Below are 13,400 nucleotides of genomic sequence, written 5' to 3'. Positions count from 1 at the left end.
ATAAATATATTCAGTTATTCAGTATATTCCAACTTAGCTAGCTTTAGTAATTTTATATTATTGGGGTCTTTGAGGAGAAAGGCATTCATTCTCTCCTGATTTATTCCTTATTATTAGTTCTGAACATTCGATTCAGCTGACAAGTAATCTAATACAGAAACAAAACCTTAAGATTTTTCACAATGAATTAAGTAACGGAAAGTTCTGGAGCCCATTCATTGTCTTTATTACAGTTGACTGGCTGAACACATTTGAGCACCCTTGACAGATTCCAGATTTGAATTGAAGAGACTTAAGGCAGGTCAAATAACTTGCAATAAAGGGTACTTGTCTTTGGAACTTGTCACTTGATACAGCCTTCTGCTTAGCTTCCCAACATGGTATCAAATTGGTTTCTTTGACAATTAATTCTCTAAAAATTCCTCTTTCTTTCCTTTTTCTATCACTGTGATAAAAGAAAACACACCTTTCTCCCATTAGTGCATGTTTCCAAAAATTTGCTTTTTAAATTTAAATATTAATATAGCTTTTTTTGGACTTTCATACATACAACTGTATCTTCATGAGAGCTCGTAAGTATAGGAACGCTTGGTCACTATAGATATCTCTTATGTGAGCTCTTGGTGAGGGAAGAAGCACAATGGAGAATGAAGTCAGAAAAAGCTTCTATGATGGTAAAATAGACAAGAGTTCTAATCCCAGCATTCTCATTACTAGTTATATGACCTTGAGAATGTCTTAACCTTTCTCAGCATCAGTTATTGTTATCTGTAAAACAGGACATCTTTTATAAAGCCTAAATTATGATAATCTGCAGGATTTACTGTGCAGGGTAGGCCTTCAATAATGGGAAGTCATTTTTAAGAACCTCTTGTGTACTTAACACTGTGTTCATCTTTGGATAGAATACAGAAAGCTCACAAGGTATGACTGTCCCGAGGAGTTTAAAATTTAGTTGAAGTTTAAAGTTAGCTGAGATATATTGCAGTAGATTTCATACTGCAATCACTTATTCTTTCACTCATTTATTAACCCCTTCATTCAATAAATGTTTCTTATATGCCAAATACTACTTATAGGGCCTGAACGGTAAATCAGTGATCATAAGTACACAGCTAGAGTCTGTGAAAATACACAATTTTAACTGACTAATTTTTTTGCTTCCTACACATAGTATACTTACTGAATTAGAGTGGTTATAAAGACATTCTGGCTCCAGACTGCCTGGGTTCAGATCTCAACTCTGTCAGGAACTATGTGAGTAATTCTGGTCATGTTATTTTTAACTACTTTGAGCCTTGATTTCCTCATCTGCCAAATGAGATAATAATCATATGTATCTGCATGTGAAGATTAAATGAGTTAGTATAAATAAAGTGTATAGAATAACTTCCTGACCTACAAGACCAACAAAATGTTAATATTATTGTTATTGTTATTTACTATTTTCCAGACATCAGATTCTTAATTTTCTTTCAAGAAATAACCTCCTCGTTTTCTCAGTCCATTATTTGGCCTGTAACTTAAGCTTAAGCTAATTAGCATGGTTCATTTTTCTCAGCCATGGTGCTTTGTTGAGTTAGGACAAAAGCCGGTCAATCAAGTTCAATCAAAGTCCTTTCTAGGGCTTTTGCTTGAGTGTCCAGGAAGATGCATTCTCTCTTTTCTAATAGAATTGAACCTTAGTTGATACAGTTCTAGAGTTTCTGGCAACTTTCTTATCACTATATGGATCCAGATAATGACAGCACCATGGAAGAAGACAGAACAAAAAGATGGGGAGAAACCAAACACTAATGATAATATATAAGCCTCTAGATAGAATGATGACAAAGATATTCCTACTGAATTTTTCAGTTATAGGTGCGAACAGATTACAATTTTTCTATCCCTTTTTATTTTTAGTGTTTGGCTAAGTTAGCCAGATTTGGTTTCTGTTGCTTACAGTAAAGAAACCTAACCAATAAATAACTGGGTTACTTAGAGGTTGATGCAAGTTTCTGATTATGAAATCTCTTTCCTTTTTCTTTCTCCTTCCATCTAATATAGTCCATCTTATACCACTTTATCAATATTTGTAGAAGTTTTCTTTTTTGAGTAGAAACCTGTGATTGTTTTTTCTAAGACTAGAACATTTCCTGAATCTACTAGGGGTGACCAGAGTGTAGTCAGGAAGAAATGACAAAGTAAAGAAAGCTACAGATTGATTCAATTATAGGTAAATGGTGTGTTTTTGTGCTTGGTAAAATGAAAAATTAAATAGTGCAAGTTTGTCAATGTGTATGCAGCAGTATAAGAGATCTAGTGTATATGTTCTAAAAAGCTACATCGAGATTAAAGAAGGATAATCAATTAGGCTATGAAAATAAATATGTGGCTATAAATGTTGGTAAGCACTATGAGGGAAAATATTGGGTACAAATATTAAATAACCAGAATATCACCCAAAATCAAAATCTTCACTAATAGTATAGCTGATATTTATTGAGCACTTAAGCATACAAGTACTTGCCAAGTACTTCACCTTTGCAACCTAGCAGCCGACTAGGGTACCCTGTCCTTTGGCATTCACATAAAATTCACCTGAGTTCTCATTCTATATATAGATGTAAAACTCAAGAATCCCTTCTAATGGCCCCCCAGATTCTTGGGTTGAGGGCTTAGGTTTTTCTGGCTCTAATTGTTTTCTTCTACAGAATTAGTTTTTTTCTTTTTTCTTTTTTCTTTTTTCTTTCTTTTTTTTTTTTAATTTCAGTATCTGTCTCTGGGCTTGTTGTCACTAATTTGCCTTCCCAACACTAGATTCACTTTGGTACCTTATCCTTCAAAGGACCAGTGATACAAAGTGAAATTTATAAGAGATTTGTACAAAAGTTGGGTATGGGTGTGGAATTGAACCAGGTACATACAGCAGTTCACATTGTGTTACTGCATGATCAATATCTTCAGTGAGAACATACAGCATTCATGGTCCAGGGACAATTTCTCAGTTATTGACCTTTGTCCCTTCTGTTGCTAAGGCTTCCATCCCTCCACCTTGTTAGGCTTCTTCTCTTTACTCCACTCTGGGCACCTTCCTCTCCTGAGTTGTTTACTAAAACTTTACTTTTTTGTTTAATACTTACAGCCACGTTATGAACTCTGTTATTTAATGTCATATAAATAAATTAGCCTCACTCAAATAATTTGGGGTGAGGAATTGCCAGTGCAGTTTGAGGCTAGAGAAATTCCTTGGCATAATATGTCAAATTCTGACAGAAGAAGCTAGAAGACTGTACCTTCATGACTCTTAAGTGAGCTGTGAGAAATCTAGCAGGTGTGTATGAGGAAGAGGGATTAGTGGGGTAGAAAGAAGTAGGGGTTACCAAAAATGCAAGACAATTTTTAAAAAACTTTGGAGTTTTCATAAAGTATGATTTCTGAGTTTATAAGTAGAAGGGGTTAATTAGTAGGGACAATAATTCAAAGCCTGGGAACAGATGCCAAGGCATAGACAGAAAATTGTTCTTCCTTTTTCTCCTCCACCTTTTCTCTTCATAGCAGAATCACATAGCTCACAAATGTCTTTTTTATGACTATGCAGTCAAAGTGTACTGCTTTGTTGTAAGACAATTAGTTCTTATTTGTTTGAGCGAATGTTCTATTATTTATAAGGAAAGGATGGAAGAATTTCTCCTACCAAATTTTTTCCTATCTTTCATTAAATTGTAATGTTCACATTAAAAGTGGAATGTCCAGTTCCTTCAAATTTATTCCCCAAATGGTGATCACAGCTGAGAGTTTATCTGTAATATTTATGATGATGATGGTAGTAATGGGAAATATTTATGGAGCTTTTATTGTATGGCAGGCATTGGGGTTTCATTTAAGTCTCCAGCAATCCTGTGCAGCAAATACTGTTATTACCTCCATTTTATGTTTCAGAAAAAGAAAACAGACTCGGAACAGTTCAATGACACACTCAACGTCACATCAAGCAAATAAGTGGTTAAACTACATTTGTGTAGGGAAGGTTAGCATCCTGATGATTTTTTCCCTTGGATACTTCATGGTTGCTTGGATGCTTACAATCATCATTGGATGCTTTCATGGCTGATTCTGTCGCAATTTGACATTTATATTATCAATTGGTGAGCTGGTCACTGCTGAATCTTTTCTATTCCATAAATAATGATTTCATTTTGAAGAAATTAGATAGATATAAGATAAGGGGAAAAAAACCTGTCACTATAAGCATACAATCATAGAAATTTTAGAATTAAAAGTTTTCTTAAGGATGATTAAGAAAACATTTAGGAATCTGAGGCACAGAAGCATCAACTGACTTGGTCAAGGTCAAACAGCTAGTTACACAATCACATTTTCCTTTGCCAAAGAAGTAAAGTGTTTTAAGTAATTTATTTTAACGTTGAGAGATCTTTATAAATCCTCCTGCATTACTTAGATAAATAATTCTACACTACAATTGTTTTTCAGTAATTTTGTTTGGCTATTTGAGTGTGTGTTTTTCATAATCTCTAACCCTGAATTTCTCATCAATTCAGCCCTCCAGATTTTATTAGGTTTTGCATGCTCAGGAAATAACACCATCAAAGCAGAGTTATCTCCACATACGCAGGACAATTATATTGATATATCATGTGCTGTGTTTTAATTTCAAAATTATTGCCTCATTGTTTTTTCCTGGAGCCCAGTTTTATTTCTTTCCTCTTATCATTAAAGGTACAGCAACAACTAATTCACCCTTAAAAAGAAGAAGAGAAAAGAAAATGTTTGCTTAAAAAAATGTAGCTAGAAAAATCTCCCACAGAGTGAATTCCCACAGTGTTATGGAGGATGTAAATTTAGCCCAGTGTGATTCAAACAATCAAGTTAGGAATTTTAATTTAATGGTTTGTTCCTTTGAATTGTTAGAAGCTCACCTCATTGTGGAAGTTGTGTTTGAATTGGAGAAAATTGAACTGAAATGTGTTGAACTTGCCCCAATCAGGTTGTTCTAGGAGGTCTGATTCACAGGACTAGAAAGAATGAATCAACATATCCAACAAAAGGAGGCTTGAATGATTTCACTTTAATAATAATGATTCTATTATCCCCCAATATTTTAGAATTTAAATATTTGGTTTCTGTGGTGGCTATATTGTCTTAGTAGTTTTAATAGGGCTGGGGAATTTTCTCCTTTTCATTTCAACATAACCCAAAGTCCCATGTTTTTGGTCTGTTGGTCAGAAACCTCAGTGCCTCACAATTTAGAGGGCTTGTGAATCAGCTTGGCGGTGGCAAATAAAATGCTGGAGGAGATTGAAAAAAATGTTGGAAGAAACTGCAGATAAGAAAAGGGAGCAAATATTTTTTGTGATATCTTAGGGAATAGTTTAACAGGTCTAATGGGTCTAGAGAATCATGGCTTATGTTTGAAATTATAATAGTAAAATTTGGTAAAATACAGCACTTTTCTTAGAAAGTAAGAAAACATACAAAAAAGCCCATCAAGAGGAAAGTAACTTGGTTATAAACCTTTTTACATGTTTACCCATAAAGAAAGAAATGTTAATAAAGTGAGCTCTTTGACAGTCAAATGGAGTTCTTACCACTTAGAGGCTTTAAAAGTTAGGTCGGGTAGGAACTTCATAGCCACATATATTATTCAATTTCACCTCAAATACATTGAGACTAAGGCTCCAGGATAGTGTGTTATGCCAAGGATCACACTGGTACTGAGTTACAAAAGTATTTCCTTTCCCTTCATGCCATGATGTCTTCCTGCCTTCTCTCAGGAGTGCTTGTGACTCAAATAACTGTCATTGCTCCTGAGTCCCTTTCTTTGAATATAATGTTGGTGTTAGTTTATGGTGTGCATGTCTGTCATTTTCAAGGGCCACAGTCATGTCACACATATGGTGGCATAATTATTCCAACCACAAATACTAACTGTATGGTGGCTCAGGACCTCTTCACTGCTTGGTGGTTCTGAAAGACCCAAGCCCTTTTCAGGCAGATCCAGTTCCTGCATTATGGTAACTGAGTTCCTTTTGCCGTGAGAGATGACATATTCACAGGTTCCTGGGATTGAGACCTAGACATCTTTGGGGGGTCATTATTCTATGTACCACTCACAGTTAATCACTTTTGGTCATTTGATTGCTAACTCACCTTAACTACTTTCACACACAGATATCCGTTATACACAATGCCTTCCTTACTTCCCCAAATAGGAAATCTAGATGTAGTTATCCCCTTTGTCTGGAAGACGCAATGGAGCTTCAGAAAGATTACATTAGTTGTCCATGAACATAAAAAGGGGCAGGGGAGCTGGGATTCAAACCCTGTGTGTCTGATTTGAAGTCTGGAGTTTTAACACATTTACTGTAAAGTCCTCAACCTTCATTCACAATAAGGCAGTGGTTTTTCAAATTTACTTTAGCAGCAAAACCTTATGTTAAATGAAATCTTACACATGTAACCAATATGTCCCACTTCACCACGTAGGAGTTCAAAACAAGGTCATCTCTCTTTTCATATTCAAATTAAATGATGCTAAGTCCCATCGTGGTGTCATGAAAATGTCTCTCTTTTCTCCTTGGACCTTTCCTTCCCATAACAAGCCCAACAATGCTAAAAGTGTATATTCAGTTCATGACATATAAGATACCACATGAAGAAAAAGTCCAAAATAGTCTAATGCACTTCCCAGGAGCCAAGACCTCCACTGCTGTTGTTGCTGTTGCCGCCACATGGTGTCACTGGTGGAGACTGTAGTACCAAAGCCACGGCACTGTGTGTCCATGGAAGACCACAGCAGAGACCTATCTGCACACACTGCCATTTTTGGCTGGTGGTAGACTGCAGATGTGAGGGGTGAATGGGAATTTCTTTTGCTCTGTGTTAAGCAGAGCTATGGTCATCCGTGCTCCTGCTCATATGGCTCTACCATTTAGGTAACTGCCCTTTCAAAACACAATCTACAGCCATTTGTCCAAAGCATTCTCACCCATAGTGTCTGTCTGGGAAGCTAGGGCATGAGGGTTTTCCTGTCTCAGAAACAGTTCATATCCCAAACCAGCCTCCCTTATACATCAACACCCTAACCCATGATATTAGAGAAAATCTTTTTTGGGCCCATGGTCTGTCCCAATTAATGCATCCAAATGAGTGATATTTCTTTAGACATGCTACAACTAGATTAGGCTGCAAGGAACAGAAAAAAATTAAATCACCAAATGAATAAGACACAGGTTGATTTCTTTCTCATATTGTATCTTGGTGCTCCACCATGTATTCCTTACTTTCCGAAGGTCAACTCATAGTTCCAGGTACTCTCAAAACCTGAAAGCTATAGGCATCGCATCCAATATTTCAGTCAGAAGGAAGCAGGAAAGGGCAGGAGAGAGAATGGCACCTCCTTTAAGGATACTTTACATCCTACTTTCTATAACTTATGTGGTCAGGTGACCACACTTACCTGCAAGGAAGCATGGGCAATGTGAATTGTATTCTGAGTGCCCACATGTCCTGCTAAAATTGGAGGATGCTGTTCTTAAGGAAAAAAAAAAAAAAAATCACGACCAGCAGTATCCATTTTAAGAGGGAGCATCCTTCCTTATTACATAGTCACCCCAGTTTATAAAACAGTTGGGAGCAGATTGCCCTGGTTGAAGCAACAGTAGTTTCTAAAGTCCTGCCCACTCAGCCTTCTATACCTTTGCTCTGGTCCTTGAGGCAGTGATGAGAAATATGGGACTACAGAACTCAGCTGGAAAACCATTGTACAGGGATGACAGCTTGCAGCTCAAAGGGTTATCTGCTTCCTGCTTTTAACAAACACATTTACCTATTTTTCTTGATAAATTAAAAACTTATGGAAAAATTAAGGTATAGTATAATAATAATATGCCTGTAACCCAGATTCACCCTCATCACGTAAGGTACCAGTGTTGTTTAAAAAATATAAGGAATTTTGGATTCTGCTAGAATTCCTTTGAACCACCCCACAGCCTCACTGTCCACTTTCTTCAAGTCTATGGCCAACACGGCTCTCCCCAACTTGTATCATAATACTGGTAGGTATCCTTCTAGATTATTTTTTTCCCAATTAGCTAGAGTCCATACTTTATTCTTATTTCCTTTGTTCTTACCTAATGTCCTTTTTCAGTGCCAGGATTCCATACAGGGATGTCACATGATATTTAGGAGTTTAGTAGTCATGTCTCCTTTGAGTCCTCTTGTGGTGACAGATTCTCATACTTTGCTCGTTTTTGATGGCTTTCATAATTCTGGTTAGGCATTTTATAGGATGCCTCTCTACTTGGATTTGTCTGATGTCTTTATCACGACTAGGGTTATGGAAAATTTTGGTGGAGGAAGACCACAGAGGTAAAGTGCCATTTTTATCATGTCATACCAAGGGTCCCTTTTATCGACATGATTTATGACTGTTGATCCTCACCTTAATCACCTGGCTGAGGTAGTGTTTGCCAGATTTCTCCATTGTAAAGTTACTCTTTTATCCTCCTCTTTGCATTCTGTACTCTTTGGAAGGAAATCAGTAAGCCTGGCTCACACTTAAGCAGTAGGGAATGAAGCTCCTCGGCCCCCCATTTGAGGGAAGAATATCTTCTACATCTAGGATATAGCATTTGGAATGCTTCTGCATGAGGGATTTATCACTTCTCTCCCATTTATTTATCCAACCATTTATTTATGTCAGTATGGATTCATGGTTATTTATTTTATAATTTAGGTCCAATTCTACTTTATTTATTTTTGCTCAAATTGCTCCAGCTTAGAACATTGGGAGCTATTTCAGATAACTGCTATATCCCTTTGACACACCCCTAACCTCCCAGGGTCATTTTATTTAGTTATTTACTTTAGCAATTCTTTATTTTCTGGTACTACAAGATGCCCCCAGGCTCATTATGTCCCAGCCAGAGAATCAGCCATCTATTCAAGAAGCCCTGATTTCTTTTATTGGAGGATGATATAAATTGCTATTTCTTTTATTGGAGGATGTCTATGTACACATATACATATATATACACACACATATATGTATATACATATATACATATATATGTAGAGGATTTTCATTTTAACAGGATTTAGTTGTGAGCTAACAACAATGCAGTTCTAATTGTGGCATTTTTTAGCATTAAAGGAACAGGTGATAGAATACTTAGGGGGTGGTCCTTGGGGCTACTGGCCCCTACCACCATCACGTTGTGAAAGTGGTCACTTATTCAAATAGGTGACTTCAAACCTTTAAGCTTTCTTTGAGTCATAAACACCTTTTGGAAAGCTGCAAGAAGGTTAACAAACCTTTTGCCCAGGAAAAGAAAAAGCATAAGCAAACACACACAGAATCTGCCCAGGATTCCTAATGTTCATAGGCTCCTTGAAGTTCTGACCTAGGGCAGCCGGTGACTCCTGGACAGGGGACCATGGTGTAGCGGAAGGGCCAGGATGGCCACGTGCCTTGGTTCTTGGTTGCTGTTTTTCTCAAGCTTTATTTTCATTGTGACCTCTTTTCTGGCCAAGGAAATGGAGTCATTTAACAAATACATAAATAAAAGCCTGATTTAACATCATAGTTTCTTCATTGGTTGATTACAAACATTTTATTTTAAGCTGCTTCTTTTATGTACAATCATGATGGAGTTGTTTTGGGTTCTTTTTTGGTTTGTATGATTTAAAGAAAAAAAATCAGAGGTAATTTGCATGGTTTCTTTAATTCATATCTCTTTGAATTTTGTTTGAGTCACTTCCTCTTTGCATCAATGGTTCCTATTTAAAACCGGTACAGTGAGAAGAAGTGTATATTTAGCATAAAGTTGTGCCTGTGAGAGCCGACATCAGTGCAGGACTGAAAGAGTTAACTAAGTTAAATCTCAGTACATTTTTCTGAAGCTGTGTTTAACACTGATTATTTCAAGGTGGTTTTTATAATCACTTCCAAATGTTTTAATGAGGCTGTTTTTCATTTTTCACTAGACTTCTTGAAAAATTTTTTCCTTTCCATATTGATTTTCCAGCCACTTTCCTTAATGCCACCATTGGCAGGCCCCTCCATGCACTTTTACAGTTTGTTCCGGAAACTCCCCTCCATCTCCTGGCCCCACCTCTCTTCCTGTCTCCTGGGTGCTCTTCATCCGAGGAGGATGCTCTTCTGGTCTGATTCCTCCTGGTTTCTCTTGCAGCCTGAGTCCTAGGCCATGTGCAGTTTTTATTTCAATCTATCCATTTTAGCTACCTCCTGTTGTCATTTTAGTTTTTAAAGATCCCTCTGGAATAGAATCTATAAGACTTTGTGATTTTATTGAGTTTTCGATTATAAGCATTGGAAGATCTGTTTAATCCTATGTGCCGTCCTTTGATTTCAGACTTGGCCTCAGAAGCACTTGCTTCCCTTTCCATATCTAGGTTTCCCTGGCCTGGCATGGGGCCCCGTCCCTACTGTATCAGGTAGCAATAGTTAATTAGGCTGCCCAAAGAAGGCAGGGCTGTGACACTTGTCACATGCCAGAGCTTTCAGACAGTTCTGTGTAAACACACGTTACCAGCCAGCCCAGGCTGATGTCAGAGATTAGAGTCAGAATGCGCCTGCCATTCCTTCAGACAGAGGTCCTGTTAGGTCATGATAAACAGCCACAAGATTTATGGTTTCCCAAAGAGGAAAACCAATTCCCCAGACTCTCTGAGAGTGATATCTGTATGCTGGACACTCTTCTCCTTGCAAACATCATGACGCAGAAACGAGATCACTCATCAAATGTGTTGTTGTATCTTGCTGCAAGAGTGTTGGGTGTTTTCTAAAAGGTAATGATAATAAATGGTCCTGTTTTCCCTATTTTCTTTTCCTTACTCTTCTATTTGAATCCAGGGCCTATTCTCAATTTAGTTAAAACCTTTATAAATACAGCTTCCCACCCTTCCAAACTAAATTACTTACATAAGCTTATTGAGAGATGCTGCATTTTTCTTTTGAAATCAAAGTAGTATATTTATTTTTAATGGAGAAAGGAGGTGTGTCCCAGGTTGACGTCATGGTCTCTGTCAAGGTTATCAGAATTAAAAGCATGAATATAGTGTCCTTTATGTATGTGCTTGGGTATTTAAGCTTGCTAATTGACTATTCCCCCCAAAATGAGAAACTATTTATATATGAATGATATTAAAGTAGTTCTACCACTCAGTGGGGGAGAAGGCAAATTAGGTACTTTGTTTTTTTTAAAAAAAGCTTTTTAAAACTTAGATTGTTGTACAAATTTAATGTTAATTTTCAAGACCAAATTGCTATTTTTCAATGTAGTGGTAATACTAAAATAACAATAAGTTATGGACACATAATAAGAATCCACATTTTCCCAAGAACATTCAGATGGAACAATATGAATTGTCAAATCATTTGGATAAATACAGTCCCCAAAACCCAAATGTTTTCTCTTCACATATCTAAACATGTGAGTATTTGGAAATGTCAATTTAGGGTTGATATTTTTCTTCTTTCAAGCAGATATTTGGCACCCTGTGAACAGGACAGTGTGTGTGGCTAAAAATTATGTGTTAAATGCATTGCAGGTTGAAGCACAAAGGCCCATTTGAAAAGAATCTTTGGAAAATCACAGTATCAGGGTCTCTGTACCATGAACTGGGTTCCCAGACAATATCCTTTCATGATTTCTTCATGAATGCCCACAGAAGTGATTGATCTGACTGTAGTCCTAGTCGGCTTGAGCTATCCAAAGTCAAGAAAAAAGTGTTACTTGAATCTGGAATCTTTTATTAATAAGATTAATTGGCACAAAATTTAACAGTTGAGAAAGGCTACCAAAAAGTAAGATAAAATAGGGGTTCTAGTGAGAAACAGATACCCATCCCCAAGGAAATAAATGTGAGCACAGATGTAATGTTAACACAAAGAAAAGGGGAAAATGTGTAGTTGCTGTGCATAGCGGCGAGTTCCCTCCTAGGGCTACGTCCTGGCTTCCAATTCTGTTCCCCCTATTATCTCCAACTCAAAGATTCTGCTTTTGGAGCTGAAATTCTCCATGCTTTTCTCTACCCTAAGGGAATGTATTCAGTTTTTCTGGAAGTTTTTATTTTGTGAAAGCTAAATCTTTTTGCTTTTATCTTGGCAATGATGTATTTTCACAAACGCAGGGCTGGCAGTCCCAGCAACAATTAGTCCAGCCTCTGCCTGGTCCCGCGAGGGGATGGGCAGCACCAGCTCACTCCCACTGGCATCCGTATCCTCATTAATGTTTTTTTCTTTTCTGATATGCTTTTCTTTTTTGGTTCTCTTAACTGTGACCAATCACAGGGTCAGCTTGAGATCTGCTTGTTCCATAAAGTCTTTCTTAGGGATTCTGGACTGCTTGTTCTCTCTTTCCTTGGATATTGAATGACACTGGCTCCTGATTGAGCCCTTGGTTATATACTATCTTCTACTTCTTTCTCTCTCTCTCACCTCACGTATGTTAGCTTCAGTCTTATCAGCTAGACTGTAGGCAGCTTGAGAGACAAGAGACTCATCTTCCAGGAGGTCTCTTCATAACCACACTCATGATGAGGGGCATGTAATTTTTACTATTTGCCACATCTCCACTGTGGGCTTGATGGACTTGGGTAACAAGGAGGTTTCCTTTTCTTGAGAGGAAGGAGGCCCTGAAGAATGTATTGGAAAATATTCTCTAATTATGTCATTAATGGATTATAAAAGATGATTGGGGTTTCTGAGACAGATATCACAAGTTATTAACTGTCCACTGTTGTGAATAAATTTCAAATTCCTGGGATCGATTATGTTGGGCAAAATTAGCCTAACATTATTGTTTCAGCAAAGTATCTGACAATGCTATGTTTTTGTAATCTTTTGGGACATGCAAACTGAGCTAGCTCAATGCTTTACAGATTGTTTTTCCATGTGCTAAAATCAGTTACACTTGCATTTTTAAAATGTGGCTTAAAAAATTCATAATGCTGTTTTCCCAACTGGCACATATCCCTTATGGCACTAAACCACATTTCTGGGGTAAGGTGGATGAGATGTTTTAGGGAGATGCACCAATGGACATTTTTAAATGAAAACATTTATTTTATAGATTCAGGCAGGGGGTACATGTGCAGATTTGTTACGTAGATATATTGCATAGTGTTGGAGTTTAAGCTTCGAGTGTACCCATCACCTGAATAATGAACATTATACCCAGTGGTTAAGTTTTCAACTTACATCCCTCAACTCACCTTTCCCCCTTTTGGAGACCCTCAGTCTCTGTTATTTCTCTCTGTATGTCCATGTGTGCCCATTGTTTAGCTCCCAACTTACAAATGAGAACATGTGATATTTGGTTTTCTGTTCCTGAGTTATTTCACTTAGGATAATGGCCTCCAGCTCCATCCAT

General features: G+C 37.2%; 1 long non-coding RNA gene across 1 annotated transcript in view; it reads left to right on the top strand.

Moving 5' to 3' along the window:
- The first annotated feature begins 837 nt into the window (after positions 1-837).
- Positions 838-13,400, top strand: part of LOC103887593 — a 66,975-nt gene continuing 54,412 nt past the window's right edge. Inside the window, exons 1-3 of the long non-coding RNA XR_002524343.2 lie at positions 838-924; positions 1,175-1,257; positions 3,925-4,130. This is a non-coding gene — a long non-coding RNA (uncharacterized LOC103887593). The remainder of the gene's footprint in view (positions 925-1,174; positions 1,258-3,924; positions 4,131-13,400) is intronic.

This window comes from Papio anubis, chromosome 11 (assembly GCF_008728515.1).
Source record: "Papio anubis isolate 15944 chromosome 11, Panubis1.0, whole genome shotgun sequence".
In the NCBI taxonomy this organism is placed as follows: Eukaryota; Metazoa; Chordata; class Mammalia; order Primates; family Cercopithecidae; genus Papio; species Papio anubis.
Note: the sequence above shows the minus strand (reverse complement) of the source record. Positions and strands in the feature narration are given on the sequence as shown.